This window comes from Manis pentadactyla, chromosome 16 (genome assembly GCF_030020395.1).
Source record: "Manis pentadactyla isolate mManPen7 chromosome 16, mManPen7.hap1, whole genome shotgun sequence".
Taxonomy (NCBI): domain Eukaryota; kingdom Metazoa; phylum Chordata; class Mammalia; order Pholidota; family Manidae; genus Manis; species Manis pentadactyla.
The window spans coordinates 72,922,638-72,940,156 of record NC_080034.1 but is presented as its reverse complement, the minus strand read 5'-3'; the positions used below and the strand labels follow the sequence as shown (position 1 = coordinate 72,940,156).

The 17,519-nt window shown below is 41.2% G+C and overlaps 1 pseudogene; it reads right to left on the bottom strand.

Annotated features, from left to right (window-relative positions):
• Window positions 1-14,563: 14,563 nt before the first annotated feature.
• Window positions 14,564-16,092, bottom strand: LOC118907938 (elongation factor 1-alpha 1-like; annotated as a pseudogene).
• Window positions 16,093-17,519: the final 1,427 nt, after the last annotated feature.

Sequence of the window (17,519 nt, the reverse complement as noted above, 5' to 3'; positions counted from 1 at the left end):
ACTAATTCCTGCCCCTACTCCTGCTCCATAGTTTCTCTTGGATAAATACATAGGATTGGGATTACAGAGTCATATGGTAAGTGTGTGTATAACTTTATAAGGAACATCCAAAGGGTTTCCCATCACTGGTATATTCTCACAACATAGTCCCATCAGCAGCATACTTGAGTTCTAGGTGCTCCTCTCTCTTGTTAGCTCTAGATGACGTCGATTTTGTTTGGTTTGGTTTGGTTTGTCATTCTAATAGTGTGTGCTGGTGTTTTGTTGTGCCTTTAATTTGCATTTTCCTAACAACTAATGGTGTTGAACATCTTGTATATGTTTATTTACCATCCACAGATCTTTTTAAATGAGTAACTGCTGAAATCTTTTATATTTTTGGGTTGTTTTTCTTATTATTTTTGAGTTTTTGAGAGTCCTATGAATATTCTGAATACCAGTCTTTTAATCAATAAGCAATTTTTCTATCTGTAAATTGTCTTTTCTATGATTTACCTTTAATTATCTCAGCAAAATCCTTCAAAAAGCAGATATTCATATATTTGACAAAGTCCATGTTTGCAATTTATTTCCTTTATGGTTTCTGTCCTCAGTGTCACATCTAAGAAATCTTTGCAGAGCCAAATCACATGATTTTCTCCTCTGTACCCTTCTGGAAGTTTTATGGCTTTAGATTTTGCTTTTAAGTCTATGATTGGCTTTGACTTTAATCACCCTTATAGGAGGCAAGGTGTTTAAGTATGTCTTTAATATCATCACCCAGTTTTCCCAGTGCCATTTGTTATCCCTTCTTGGCTGAATGTCTATGTTTGAAAATTAGACCTTTCCCTAATGTCTTCAGATCTTGTCCTTATTTTCCTAATAACTGTTTATTCATATGTAAGGCATTGTTTTTAATAAATGTGACATTCCTTTTCTTCATTCTGGCCTGTCATGAATACTTGCTGAATTTGATTGTATTTTCACCTTTGTGATTGAGATTGCCCATTGAATCTTCTGCTGCCCTATTTGTATAGACAGATTTGGGGAAGTGAGGGTCTCAGCAGCAGGTTTCCTGGCTATAAATGATCCATCTCAGTCATTGCCATCCACCTTGGGCATATTTTCTTTTTCCCACCACAAGCTTTCTCATTCAGCACTCACACCTGAAGATAAATTGTTTATTGCTGCTTCAGGCCCTGCTTCACACTCCCACTTCCACGGATGCTGACTGCCTGCTGATGTCAACTTCTCTCACCTCTAGATGCTGGAGGTGAAGCAGCTCCCACCTGCATGATCACGCTCTCCTTGTAGTCACTCCACAATTTCTCTCTGTGAGGAGAGAGGCTCCTCAGCATGCCCTCTAAAAACCAGTCAATACTATGAATTAACCTTGGAGAATTTCATAATGTCTAGTAGACTGGTGGATATTGATGTGTCCCTAAAAGAGGGTAAAGAGTAAGTATGCAGGGAAAGGAAGGAAAATCTTACACAGAAACTCATTCTAACATACCACTAATATATAAATCTAGAAGCCACAGAATATTTTGCTTTATAATTCTCCACTGGTTTTATTCCTCAAATTTGATGAAAGTGTATCAAATGCATATAGCTCTGATCACTTGAAATTGCATGTCAACTTACATAGCAATTATCAGTGCTTACCTAAGTAATTAATATCTATTTATCCCAAGTTACATTAAATTGCTACACTGATGACTTACTGTATAAACTTAATCAGTAGTAATAAGGTTACAATTAAATGCTTATTGATTATGTAATCTTAAACTCATTGCTAAGAAACATTATTTTATATATTCATTGTTTCCAAATCTTCATCGTCTTTATATAACTTAATCAAATAGTCATTTAGGGAGATAATATTTATTAGAAAAAAAAGTCATTATATTAAGACATAAAATTAAATGAAACTATGAATATTTCTTATAATTGTATAAAAAGTAAAACACTTATATTCAGAAACCCTAAGAAGATGCTTGAAAAGGAACCCTCATCCTCATTATTTAATGATCAACAGATTTTCTCCAGTGACTTATTCTAGCTATTTGGGCAATAAAGTCATGAGAAAGGTTGATGATATAAGCAAATGTAAACTTTCCATACTATTATGGTGTCTGTACATACTAAAATAATAATGAAAGCAATTTTGAAATGCAGAGGCTTTATTTCCACATGGAACTAAACATTTAGCCAAAAGAAAAAACATTTGGGTACCTGATTTTGGTAACTATCATCTAAATGAATGAAGAGAAAAATCATCTGGGCTACTATTTAATAGTCCTGCATAGAATATGTTATTCTGTCTGCATGTGAGCTCCTGAAGGAAGAACGTCCTGAGATCTGGCCTGCCTAGATTTACCAGCATCACTGACCCCACACGTTGCATCATGAGGAGACACATGAAACACGTCACATTTGCTGCAGTGGTTAAGAAGCCCGCAGAACATATCTCACAGTTCCTGACTTTATTTTCAGAATTGTACTTTTTCAAACAAATTCCAATCACTTGAATCAAGAAACCCAAATAGAGACCACTTATGATCTCTTCCTGAAAGAACTCAAAAGTCATTGAGTCGGAACACAGAGGGAGTCTGAGAGATTTTGGTGGTAAGGCTCGGAGATAGAGACCTCTCTCCCCCAGCCCGAGGGCCCGAAAGCAGGACAGGGGCCTCAGATTCTGGGTGAAAGACCAGAGAATTCCCCCGGTTCCCAACGAAGGCAGACCTGAATCTGCTTCCCCCGAGCACAGAGCGCAAAGGAGGGAGCTGGAAAAACACTTCTAACCCTGACCCGGAGGAAGAAGTCGCAGACGCTCTTGCTGGGGATTGGAAGCATCTCAGACCTCAGAGACCAATTAACTCCACGTCAGCTGCATGCAGAAGGGGTTTTCACCTAACTTAAAGACAGATCTGCTCTTTGATGTCAAAGCAAATCAGCAAAGTGCCGAGGTGACTAGTTCTGATGTTCACCAATTATATGAGATAGTGGCATTTTTAATAGAAATGCCATTAAAAAACATGAATTTAACACTTCAAAATCGTGTCACCCTGACCCCCAAACCTCCCTTTTGCTTTCTTTGGCCCGTGCCTCCCAGATCACACAAGCTGCAGAGCTGCTAATGCTCTCTGTAGCTGCTTCCAGTGGGAACTCTTACTGCCAATCACTAGTCTCTGTGAACTGCCTTGTCCTTAAACCAAACCATCTTGCTTAAAACTACCTCTAGGTCAACATTTTACAAATGGATAATTGCCATGAAATTTTGTTTCATGCCATGAAAATTAGTTATTGTCATAATATTTCAGAATGAAAATGCTAGAATAAATAGAAACATTAGAGGGTTTATATCTGACTTTATGTACAAGTCTTCAATGGATTTGATTCTGTTCCTAGTTTTGCAGAATTCTCTCAGATCAGACATTTTTTTTTTTGGCCTATTTGGTTAACCAGAACGTTAAGATAGAAAAACCAACATAATTTTATCATGAGCCTTCATCAGAAACAAAACTAATTCATTTAAAATTATATTTTAATTCATTACATTCTCAATAAAATCCAAAAGTAGAAAAGATAAGGCTTTCCACATGATGAAAATTATTATTACAAATGGCCAGTAGACAATATTTTCTAAAGTAAACAGGAGTTGTTGAATCTGATGCTTCAGGTGAACAACACAAAATCTTAAATAAATATAGCTAACCTTTAGGAAATAATGATTAATAATTTCTTAGGATTTACTAATCATTGAAAATTAAATCTACGCTATTTTAGAAATTCTTGGGAGAGATGAATAAGTAAATGTGGGGAAAAAGAAAAAGCTCAGGGTCCTCACAGAATAATCAGTTACCAAGAGGACATTTTTTAAATGAAAACTTGTATAAACACAGACCCCAGCCGCCCGGAGTCCCAGGGGAGAGAAGGCCGCGGCCCCTGCACCCCGGGGCTCTGGGGATGGGCAGGCACCACCCGGGGAGGGAGCGGCGCGTCCCCCCCGACCCCCGCGGCCGTTCTCCGTCTGGGGGCCCCTGTTTCTCGCAGGACAAATGGAGAAAGTGGGGGACTAGGATGCCCCCAGGGGCCCCCAGGGCCCCTCACGGGGCGCGAGCCGCAGTCCAGAGGGACACAGAGTGCGAGGGCGGCGTCAGAGCCGCAGGGAGCTCGGGACACCCGGGCTCGCCCAGCCCTTCGGGCCCGTGGCCCCGGCCGCCCGCCGCACCTGCGGGCACGGCCGCTCCGGGCGGCTCGGGGCGCTGCCCTCCCGCTGGGCCGGAGAGAAGACCCGGCCGAGCGATTCCGGGACCGGCTGCCCGTGGGTCCACTGTTCTGTGCCTGTCACACTTCAAAACGACCCCTGGTCTGCAGACAGAGCCCTAAAGTATTTAAGCGAATATTATTGTATCTTCCTTTCTGAAAGCCCTTTTTTTGTGTCTCCACTTTTTTATGTGAAGTACAAGCTGACCCGATATTACTACGCTTTCAAACAGCGGCCTGATTCTGTATCCCAGTTCACCGGAAGATGGGTCCTGGCTATACTAGTTTCATGGTTACAATGAGAAAGAAAGGTGTTTCCTCTGCATTCTATGAAATGAGAAGGAACATATTAATTATCTGAATAAAAGCAAGAAATAGCTTTGAATTAACGGAAAGGTGGATATTCATTCTTCAAGATTGAATCTCCAATTATTTTTGTGCACATGCACTGGTAGATAGGCAAGGGGGTGTGATTCCGAGGGGCGGGCTGGGGAAAGCGGGGTCATCCTGCCAATTCACATGACCTCTGGGTCATTCTGACAACAGCCAACGTTTAGAAAACGTGTTTCAAGCTCTCGCGGATTTGTCGAGCTCCGAGTGCTCATCTCACTGAACGCATTTTGGACTATCGAGTGAGCTTCTCAAGAGTCAAATTCTCCTTCTAATTGACAAAACCTATTCGTCTAGATTTCATTTTCTTTAAGTAAATAAACAATTATAGAATAGAGATCAACTGGTATTTGAACAGAAGCAAATTCCTCAAAATATTGCTGAATGTGTATAAATTAAAAACACGTAAGTAGTATTTCTTTAAAATTATATTTAAAGCTATTATTTTCCCTACAAAACACTTGGATTTTTGGTATTGTTGGGAGCCCTCAAACACTTGAAAATTAATTTATGCTGTAGATCAAATGGCTCAATATTTTGATAAATTCTAGAACATCTCACCTTCCATCTGATTTCATATTCCCTGAAAACCGCTCACAGCCATACGCTCTGAGCCAGGGTCATGGTGGGAGATGCTCTCAGAGAGAAGGGGCCTTTCTGCCATTCTATTTAGGGCTACTTTTGGTTACAGCGTTTTCATCCAATGCCAGGAAGTCATACAGCGTTTCAATTTCTTTCATCTGTTTTTTCTTTTTTTTAGTAGATATCCTGTACCAATCAAAGTTCTCTGTATGTAGTGTGTGTGGTCCCTGCATTCATCTACAGATTTGTGCATGTGCTGACCTAGTAAAAACTGTCCCCCTGCCCACCTCTCTTTATCACAAGGAAATCCAAGTGAGGACATATTCCCAGCGCTGTGTAGCAGCAAAGAGAAGAGACTCATTGTGTTGCAAGAACATCTCAACCAATGGCATTTTATACTCCCCAAAAGCGTTTTTTATCTGAAAATTTTTCTTTGTATGTTGTCCAAATACCTTGGAACTTGAAAGTCAAAGAATGACCCAGTGGCTTTTCTCCTCTTCATTTCTTTATCATTCATTTGACTAGCTTGTTGAATGAACATTCAGTGACTACACAAAATGTGCTGTCGACTAATGGACAGAATCAGACCATTGCTAACCATTGCTGCCAACACAAATACTGCTAATTTTATTAATATCTGCACAGCTTACGGGACTACGGCAAACTGAGGACAGGATCACCTTCGTGGGGAAGGAAATCTGAGTTAGTGTCTTGACCATGTTATTGTTCAGCACAGAAGGTACAGGTTCAGAGGACACAGAAGTACCTCCCACTGTATCTAGTTTCAGGTGGGAATCTTACTGATGTGGAGATTGAGATGCACCTGTTTCTTTGCACAGAAGAAATTCCTGTTGCACAAGAAATGATGAGAGAGCAGCAAAAACTCTGAGAATCTGCCAACTGTTGGACAAAGAACTAGCATTAAAAAAAAGCAAGTTGAAATTCTCTCCCAAGCCTACAAAAAATATATACATAATCTTCAGTTAATAAAAAAAGAAAAGATTTGCCACTGGGGAAGTGAAATAAAAGATTAGTAAAATATGAATTTAAACATATCACAGACCGTATAATACAGTCAGAAGGGAGAGATGGAGAAGTTGTCTTGGCCCTGGAAAATTTTGCTGATGCAGAATCTTTATGAGCCGTCCACAGAGATTACATTCAGCATGTAAAAATGTGAGGCTTTAATTCAGCATTAAAAACTTGGCTGATCTTAGAAATGATTTTTCACCCAATGTCTTAGAGGCCACAGAAGCAATAGAACTGCATGCAGTAGGACCTCATGCCACCAGATCAAAGTTCCCCAGGAGAGGGAGAGTTTGGGGCAATAACTTGGAAGAAAGGCAGCTATATCAGCCTAAGCCTTTTATCAAATGAGTGTCCTGGAATACTGAGAGACTGACACAGAAGCAGGATTCACCTTCATCTGTTATCAATGATCGATTTGTATGGAAGAGCTGAAGTGTAGCCATAAAGTACAGAGCTTGGGGTGGGAAAAAGGATGCATTTGGGAAGAAATGAGGAAGAGAGGACTTATTCAAGGAAATGATTGGATGCAACAGGTCAAATTAGGTCATTTTATCATCATGGATCCCTAGCGGGAGAGGTCTGACTGCCAGGAGCCCACAGAAGTGATCTTTGAGAGCAGGAATAGAGGCTACAGTGGGGCTGCAGGGCTGTCAGTGTAACACACACTCTCTTTCATTGTTTGGTTTTGCTCTTTGGTGATAAAGATACAGTGGTCCAAGTAACACCAACATATTTAATAGAAGTAAATATCCATGGAAACTGAACACAGTGATCACTTCCTCTTTCTAACACCTTCTATTAAGAAAAGTGAAATGTAACAACATGCCTATTACTTGAAAGATGAGTTATTCTGCTTTCTAGTAATAAATTAACATTTGCGTAAACTACACTTTACAAGGAGCTGTAGGGAAAACTTACTGAATCTTGAGCTTCAAAATGACTCTTTAGAATAAGACAGATTTTATTATCCCTGCTTCCCAGATGAGAAAATTGAGGCTCAGCCAAAGTGCTGGTAGCAGAGAGGGGGCTCCTCAAGTATCCATGTGCCTACAGGTTTCCTGTGTATGTTCCAGACCTCTCAGTGAAGCCGAAGCCCTGACCTCCTGTGGCCCACGGGTTGCGAGCAGAGGCGGCCACGTTATTCGAGTGGGGTGGGTTCCAGAGGATGGAAAAGTGGTGACTTAGGAGAGGGTGACACAGGCACTGAGTGACATGCCCACGTGCAACCATACGGGAGGCGAGCCACTTGCCCACAGCTTTTGCAACTTGGTGGGGAAGTCTGGAAAGTAGAAGTGTGTTCTGTGAGGTGACCACTATTGGTCATATTTGTACAATGGTACAGAGGTGAGTAGAGAAAAAAATGTCAGCAGCCAGCAACTAGAAATTAGAAAGAAGAGAAGATGTTCAGAGTTCAGGGGTGAGACAGACAGGGAGGCCAAGTGCTGATAAACTCCAAGCAGCTGAGCAGGCAAGAAATCAACAAAAGATGGGACTCCAGGTTGGATGGGGAACCATGAGATTCAGAAGGTTTTCGTGAAGAAAGTCCCATAAAACTGACTCCTTGGGATGTGCCCTGGCTTAGCCGGATGAAGGACGCAGGGGAAGGGCCCCAAGAAGGGGTCCCTCTTCCATCAGAGAGCCTCCTGCCACCCGTGTTCTCGTCCTGGGTGCTCTGCCAAAGCAGAAGGCTTACCTGTGAGTTGTTTATTTGGAAAGTGATTTGAGAGAGAAGAAGGGATAAGAAATGAGTCAGGGAAACAGAAAAACAATGGCAAATGCTTTTTGGAGTGGCCATTGCTGTGAGTGCAACGCTCAAGTCTGCACGTTTCCTGAGATTTGGAGAACTCATCTCAGAACTGTGCATGCAGCCCATGGAGGACAGGAGACTGCAACCAGCGGCCCCCCTCCCCTGGCAGCCAAGGGCGGACCCACCACGGTCCTTCCTCAGCAGTGGGTGCGTGAGAGCTGAGCGGCCCCTGAGGGAGTCACATGCCGCAACATGAGAACCCCAGGACAAGAAGCAAACGCACTTGACCCAGTCTGACAGGTGCTGCTGTGCTTGTGGGAAAGAGCCACAGCCTGTGTGGAATGGGGACCAGCAGCAGCGGGATATGACATGCGGCCAAGATTTTGAAATGATGCAAAAGAGCTATCGACAGAAACACAGCTAGTCAAGAGAAGCTGGCATCTAAACAAAAACAGAACAGAACAAAGTTGGGGTTCAGATTAAGAATATGTTTCAGAAAAAATGCTGTGTTTACTTAACTGGTCCAGAAAACAGACTGGATGCAAAATGATCAGAAACCTACTGAGTTTCTTAGAACTGCCCACTCTGTCTTGGTTTCCCCATTGATGGATTTCATCTTGAATAAGAGAAATCAACTCCGGCTAGTTTAGAGAAGCTGTTCATTTATTAAAGTATATTGGGTAGCTTATGGGTCCTTTGGGGAGTCAGAGAACAGTCATGGAGGCTGCGCAGCCGAAATCAGGCCGTAGAGCTGGTTGAAGGGGGATTTCACGGCTGCCGCTGTGAGCTCAGACCTTCAGCGCCTGCTCCTGACGCCGACAGCCTGGGGCCCTCATGAACATCACTCCATCCTCCAACACCCTGCAACTCAGAGCTGCCACCACACAGGGCCTAATTCTCCTCTTTACTAGCTCCCTCTTCAAAATATAGCATGTATTATAACTGAAAATCAAAGTTGGTAAGTTACTAAACACTTCCCCAGAGAGGAACAGGAAGCAGAGAACTTGAGGAATTTCCCAAACACATGAAAACTGGTCAGGGTCTACATAGCCAAAAACTGACTGGTTTCCATTACAGCCACATACATACTGCCACTGTGGACCATAACAGGGATTATAATAGACAATAAATATCTGTAGGATGCAATAACAAAGAAGGGGCAGGATGGAAGCATTTGGTTATTGCTATTCACACAGCATCGTTTTAAATGATGCCAGAGTAATCGGACTGTATGGCTGGGCCGGATGTCTCTGCAACTTCAACAGCATTATGATTTCAATCCCGTCCAGTTCAATAGCAATCAGAGCCAGAGCTACAGAGAATGAGCCCCGACAGACACACTCAGGCCTTCCTGTGGACCGAGAAGGGGCGCCCAGAGCTTACTAGGACACTGAAGAGCGCTGACAAGCCTTCCACTACCAAACTGAAGTGGGGAATTAGAGCAATTTTCCTGACACTCCAGGCAAAAGCAGGCAGCCTGGCTGGATTATCTAGGTCACTGCTTCAAACTCTCAGATTCATTTTGCCCATGGAGAACTATCCTATTAGCTGCAGTTACCACAGAGTAACTAACTCAGGAACTCAGGGTGAATTCAGCCTCATTCCTAAAATCCTCTTTCAACTACGCTTAAATGTCCATGATTTTTGGTCATATTAATCTAGGATGGATTTAAAAGTGTGACTCTTTGGAGATGGATTAAAAATGTCACATATTCTTAACTTGCCATTAAATTTAAAGCAGAATATGCCAAATTAAACTATAAAAACTGAGCATCTAGTTCTCTCTGTAAGATTCTCCCATGATTATGATAGGAATGAGTCATCCACAGTGACATTTAGGCTGGTAAAGCCATTATAATAAAGTGTGTAATTAGGTTAGTCCCCATATGTCCAGAGACTGTCTGCACGCTCCCCTTCCTCTCTGCCTTGGCAGTTTGCCTCTGCGGCACTCAGGGCGCTGCTCATCAACACAACTCCGATTAAAGACTGATTTCCGTGACCCAGAGGAGCCTCTGGGACAGTGAGGTTCATGCGCTCGGGAGAAGGTTCTATATGCTCTGCGGTGATGTCTTTCCTGCCACCCCCATTCTCCTCTTGATCAGTGAAAAAAACTAGGGTGGGGATAACCAACATATTAATGCTACTTAAACTGGTTTTGCTCATTTTATTTTAATTTGCCTAAATCAAGCTCTTTCGGTTCTGGTTTCCTTTCAGAGGTGGGGATGTGGTATGGACTTGCTGAGTTCTCATCTGCTTGCCCATTAGTTTTTTTTCTCATTATTTTCTGATACTGTAATAAATTATGGTATAGTATCACCAAAAGCCAAAATATTTTCTAGAATAATGCTAAGAAACTAAAAAAGATACAATGGGATAAGTGAATATTCTACATTCTGCAGAGAAATGTATGCCCATTCTCGTTAAGTGAATTTAGCTTTTCAGACACATGTGGCACTCTACATCTCCCTGCTGAAATACTTCTTTACCAAGCAACAGCTTGGTCCATCTGGCTTAATGTCTTAACTGGAGAAATGAAAAAGCCTGGAATTAAGTGGTTGTTTTTCACATGCAGAGTCAGAGAACAAAAACAGGGACCTACGTCTGTACTTATTTTAGTTCTGTATGTCACGCATCGCTTCTTAGGAGATGAGCCCTCGCTAAATGCTGCTGACCGGGATAATTATACGGCACTCTAAGCAGTGAGCATAATAACACTGTGAGTGTCCAAGGGTTTAAACAATTTGGACTGATTTTGTGTGGTGTACAATTTAAAGATTCAGAATGTCTTCCTTTTTTCTATAAGAACAGCTTTCATCTTTTTTGCTCTTGATCATTATACATGGAGATGCATATTCACAGTCAAATGTGACGCAGATAAATCTAAACCTCTGCAAAACTGGAAAAGTTCTACTGGCACTTACCCTACACAGTGGTGGCTTTGGCCAGCTCAGCCTGTGATTGTTGGGGCCCTAGAAGTTGGCTGAAGCTCACCCATGTCTGAAACTGTCTGGGATTGGTAAACTGGCATCAAGATCTTAATATAATTGATAAGAAATTATTCAGTTAGGAAATATAAGTGAGAAAGATAATTTCTAAATAGTATGTAGAAACAAAGAAATGCTTAAATGTATAAGGAAATTACATAACATACATAAGATGTGATTAATTATAGTGTAGTAAAAACAAGGCAAGTGAATTTCTTAAAAGCACACTTCAATAAGCTTCGCTCACTTACTCATTCAGTCACTCAACAAACAGTTGTTTGCTCTAGGGAAAGAAAGGACAGTGTGGAGAGAGCTGGAGACTTCGTGGCTGAACCAGATGTTCTGTCTTCAGAAAGCTCAAAGATTAATTTCTGTGTAAATATATATATAAGGCAAAAGCAGTAGCAATCAATATTCCTGGAATAAAATGGAACTGCACCCTCTCGTAGCTAAGCAATTTATGTTAGTTTTTCTATTAGGTAACGATGATCAAAGAAATCAGGTCACGTAGAAATTACTGTATACAGATAATGAAGTGGCGAGAACAATGTACTTCCTGAAATTAGCTCACTATACAATTGTTTTGAGCTAATTATAGCCATCTTTAATATCAGTGGGGTCTGTCATGATGTCCCCTCTTTCATTTCTGATACTATTAATTCATATCTTCTCTTTTTTTTCTTAGTTAGCTTGACTATGAGTTTATTGATTTTATTGATCTTTTCAAAGAAGCAACTTTCAGTTGTGTTAGTTTTTCTCTATTGATTTCTTGTTTACAGCTTCACTAGTTGTTTATTATTTCTTTTTTCCTGCTTAGTTTAGATTTAATTTGTTTTTCCTTTTCTAGTTTCCATAGGTGAAATCTTAGATAATGGGTTTTAAATCTCTCTTCTTCTACAGTATTGCATTCAATGATATAAAATTCCCTTTTAAACACTGCTTTTGCTGCATCAAACAAATTCTGATGAGATATATTTTCATTTTCATTTAGCTCAAAAAATTTTTAATTCCTTTTGATATTTCTTCTTTGATCTCATTAAAAGTGTGGTATTTAACCTCCAAATATATTGAGATGTTCTAGCTATCTTCTGTTGGTAATTTCTACTATAGTTTCTGTATTAAGGTATGATATATGACCAACAATGTGGTTTATGTTAGTGAATTTTTTATTTAAGCTTGAGAAGAATGCTTATACTGCTGTTATTGGATGCAACAGTCTGTAGGTGTCAATTATATCCATCTGATTGATGGTGTTACTGAGCTCAACTATTTCCTTAGAGATTTTCTGCCTTCTGAATCTGTACATCTCTGGTAAAGATGTGTCAGAGTCTCCAATTATAATGTGGATGTACCTCTTTCTTCCTTGCAGTTCTCATACTTTGGCTCACATATCATTATACTCTGTTGTTAGGTGCATACATGTTTAGTATTATGTCTTCTTGGAGTACTGACTCCTTTATCATTATGTAACACCTCTTATCCCTGATAACATCCCCAGCTCTGAAGTCTGCTCTATCTGAAATTAATGTAACTACTCCTGCTTATTTTTGGTTAGTGTTAATATGATAAAATTTTTACTATCTCTTTACTTTCTATCTATGTCTTTATATTTAAAGTGGTTCTCCTATAGACAAAAACTTTTATCCTGCAACGTCACTGAATTTATTTATTAGTTCTAATAGTTTTTGATGGAGTCTTTAGGGTTTTCTATACATAATGTCATGTCATCAGCAAATTGTGACAGTTTAACATTTTCCTTTCCTGGACAGCTTTTATTTTCTTCTTTTTGCCTAATTGCTCTGCCTACAACTTCCAATCCTATGTCAAATAGAAATGGTAAGCATGAGCATCCTTGTGTTGTTCCTGATATTTGAGGAGAAACTTTTAGCTTTTTCATAAATGAAAGTTGAAATTTGTCAAATGCTTTTTCTGCATCTATTGAGATATTTACATGAATTCCTAAGTAATTTATAATGTTATCTTGTATGTTTTTAGACATTTTATAATTGGTATGATACTCTGTACTTTGTTGCATTTTAGTTCAGTGTTGTGGAATTCATCCAGATTAATAAATGCTGTTCCAGATCATTTTCATGGAGGCAGTATTTTCCATCATATTAATAGACTATAGCTATTTTTTTTCTAGTAACTGGACTTTCAGGTCATTTCCAGTTTTGTGTTTTGCTTTGTTTTGCTATTGCAATATTACAATGACCATAGTTATTCAAATATATATATATATATATATATATATATATATATATATATGTGAAAGGTTTTCTAAAGCAGGTCTTTAGACTTTGGTAAAGGCATCCTTTGGATACACGTCTCCGGGAGGCATGTGAGCATAGCACTTTAAGTGGAAACAATGCATTTCAACATCCACTTCATTTTTCCCTAAAGGAATCTGCCTGCTAAGCTCCCTGTGGTTGAGATGCCATGCTGTTCCTACTTTCCCGTCCCTCCTTTCAAAGTCACTCTTTTCTCATTCTACATAAACCTACCAGAATGTCTAAGATCAACAGTATTGACAAAGTCAAGTGCTAGTGAGGATGAGGAACCATGTGAACTTCCATAAATGGCTGATAAATGAAAAATTGTATAGCGACTCTTCAAAGTGGCTTGACAGTTTCTTAAAACATTAAACATATACTTAACATGTGATTCAGCAGTCCCATTCTTATGTGCTTACCTTAGAGAAGTGAAAATCTATGTTGACATGAAAACCTACACGCAAAAGTGTACAGCTGCTTTGTCCATAACTGCCCTAGATTGGAAACGATCCAAATGTCCTTTAACAGATGAATGGATAAACAAATGCTGAATACCGCTCAGCAGCAAAAGGAATGAACTTACCTAAATATCAAAGGCATCATGTAAATGAAAAATTATGGTCTCAAAATGTTACATGCTGTATGAATCCATTTATATAACATTCTGAGAGAGACACGTGTAGTTATGGAGCCCCTACCTGAGTTTGCCAAGAGTGAAGTGTGGTATGGGAGGGGGAGTGTGACTAGAAAGGCATCAAGGTGGCACGAAGGCAACTTTTCGGGGAACAGGGCTGATGCAACTATTCTGTTTCCTCATTGTCATTGTTTTTACATGAATCTATACCAGTGCTAATATTTAAAAACCTGTGAATAAATATTTCTGTATATTATTTTAAAGCAAAGAACAAATAAAATTAAATAAAACCTATGTATTCATTTGCAATTTTACCATGGAACACTGCTCCAAAATAGAAAAACTCCTTCAGTACAAAAAGAATAATTTGTATATAGGAAGTCAGTAACTCTAATGACTATATAACATAACTTTACGCAGGGCATGTGGCTCATAAATTTTATTTTCAACAAAATTTTAGGATCTAATACTTTTGTTAGTTAATTATTTTTTTCATTAAACTTTTCTTTTATTAGGTCTAAAAATTCTGTGACAGATTTTTGGTTGCTTCCATTAAAAAGTAATAACTTAAAACAGCCACACACAAAAAATAAAACAAATGTCCTGCAAACCATTCTCCATTTCTTCATGGTATTGTGGTGCACTGTCATCATTAAATGGTCTTTTACTACTAAACTTAAAAGGGCCAATTGGGGCCGATGGTTCTGAGACCTTTCTCCCCACACTGAGCAAGGCAGGGCAGCAGGAATGGGGATAATATACATTCAGCCGTCTGAGCTTTCCGGGCTGACCGGGTGACCTCACACCCCCAACTGCCTTTCCACCGCTTTGATGGCAGCGACGGCACCCGAGTGTCTTATGTCACGGACAGCAAACCGCCCAGAGGAGGGCGGTCGGGGCAGCTCTCAGCACACATGGGCTGCCAGGCACCACATCAGTAATGACAGCATCACCAGAATTCAGGGACCTGGGACTGTCTTCCAGCATCTTCCCAGAACGACGATCAGTCTCATCCTTCAGCTCAGCAAACTTGTGAGCAGTGGGAGTTGTGCGACCAGCCAGCACTGACCTCGCCTGGATGGCTCAGGATAATCGTGGAGAAGAAATACACATTTAGTGAGCCTCCCAGACAAGTCCCGGCAGGAAGTGGGAACGTGTCACTTTACATACCTGAGCTGTGAAGCCAGCTGCTTCCATCAGTGGGTCAGTTTTGCTGTCACCAGCCACGTTGCCACGACGAACACCTTTGACAAACACGGTCTTGACATTGAAGCCATGCTGTCCCCAGGAACAGCCTCGTTCAGAGCTTCATGGGGCATTTCAACAGCCTTGACTCCACTTACAACATCGGCTGGAGCAAAGATGGGCACCATGCAGGGTGTGAGGGCACCAGTCTCCACTCTGGTACTCCCACGGGGATGGCACCAACACCACTGATTTTGTACACATCCTGGAGGGGCAGGTGCAAGGGCCTGTCAGCAGGATGAGTTGGTGGCAGGATATGACCCAGAGCTTCCAGAGCGTGGTCCCACTGGCACTGCCATCTTTATGAGTGACTTCCATCTCTGAACCAAGGCATGTCAGCACTTGGCTCCAGCATGTTGTCACCGTCCAACCGGAAACTGGCACACACGCTGCCGTGTCGGGTGCAGCCAATCTTCATGTAGGGGTGGCCTTCCTAACAACTTCCTCGCATCCCCGCTGGCTGTTGGGTGGCTCCATGGAATCCACTGTGTTAGCACCAATAATCAGTTTCACACCCAGTCTGCAAGCCAGAAGGGCATGCTCATGGGTCTGCCCATTCTTGGAGATGCCTGCTTTAAATTCACCAACACCAGCAGCAATAATCAGCACGGCGCAACCCGCCTGAGATGCGCCTGTGATCATGTTTCTGATGGAGTCTGTGTCTGGAGCGTCAGTGGTCACATAATACTTGCTGACCTCAAATTTCCACAGGGAGATATCAGTGGTGACACCACATTCACGTTCAGCGTGCAGGCTATCAAACGCCCAGGCGTGCTTGAAGGAGCCCTTTCCCATCTCAGCAGCCTCCTCCTCCAGTTTTCTATGGTCCTTTTTTTGATGCCACTTGCAGATCAGATGGCCAGTAGTGGTAGATGTGCCCAGATCTATGTGTCCATTGGCAACAATATTAATGTGTCTTGTCTTTTCCCATTTTAGTTTTGATTTAGCGGTAGTTTCCATGACACCTGTGCTCTGGTGGCAAACCCGTTATGAAAGACATGTTAACTATTTATGTGTAAAAAAATGTAGTGATAGATTTCTATGGTTTTTAATATATAACAGAGGGAGTTCAATTAATGAAGAGCCACAAGAAAATGTCTTCCATTCCCATCTACTTATTTATAGGAACAAAATTTTTCTGACCTATTAGATCTATAAAAAAAAAGAAAAAAAGAAAAAGCCCACACAGGAATAGAATTAATACTAAGCTCTGGCTCAGTGAGAACACCTCCTCTTATTTGCTGATGTCTTCTCATACCTGCCTGAAATTTTTTTTCTGTTTCCTTCATCCTGTACATCTTCCTCCTCAAAGTTATTTTCTCAGTCTTTTACCTTCTTATGTATAAAAGTAAGACATTAATAAGAAGATCAGAAGCTTTGTGCATGTTTATGGAGTTTGGTGGTTGTGTAGGTATAATGATTGGATTCATCTTCCCCAAAATGGACATGTTGGGGGACACCCAGTCCCTCACAGTGTGACCTTATTTGGAGATCAGGTCTTTATTACAGTAATCAAGTCAAAATGAAGTGATTAGGGTAGGTCCTAATCCAATGTGACTGATTTCCTTATAAAAATGGGAAATACAGACACAGACGCACCTAGAAGAACATGTGTAAAGACAGGAGGGAGATGGTCATCACTAGCCCAGCGGGACCCTGGAATAGACCCCCTCTCACTGCCCTTGGAAGGGCTGCCCTGCCGGCACTGTGAATATAGACTTCTAGACTCCAGACACCTCCGACCCTGAATCCCTGCTGTTTAAGTCCCGGTGGGCGGCACTTGCTGCAGCACCATGAGAAAACGATACCATAGAGGAGCCCTGCGTGTCGGCCCCTCTGCCCTACCCCACTTGGGCCAGTCGGGGTCTGCGGAGTCCCTGTCACAGTCTGCAGGGAACCCACGTGACTGGCTGCCAGCATCCTGAGAGCTCACTGGGCCTGGTTTCTCGGCGTGTAGCTTGTACCACACATACTCTGACTACCTCTGGGCCTGGTGTTGCCCAAACCAGAGACCGTGAATCTTTATCCCCAAGTTCGCCCCAATTACTCGGTACCTGATGCTGCTAATCCTGAGCCTCTTTGGGACAGGATTCTGCGGCATCTTTAAGGTCTTCTTTTGGCTTCCCCCACTGCCAGCTCAGAATTCAGCTATTTTGGGTGCTGCTAATTCCATTATCACAACTGTCTTGTTTCCTGGCTTCCAAAATAGCAATGCCATTGATCCTTCCCCATTTGCCTTATCCCATGGATTCATGCCTTCTTTTGCAATCTAGTTTTAATTAGCACTCTCAAGTTTTGCTATTCATGTTACCTCAGCTATATATACTGTACCAGGTATTTGATATATTTTAGGATGATTTGAGTCAGGAGATATTTTTAGGATGACT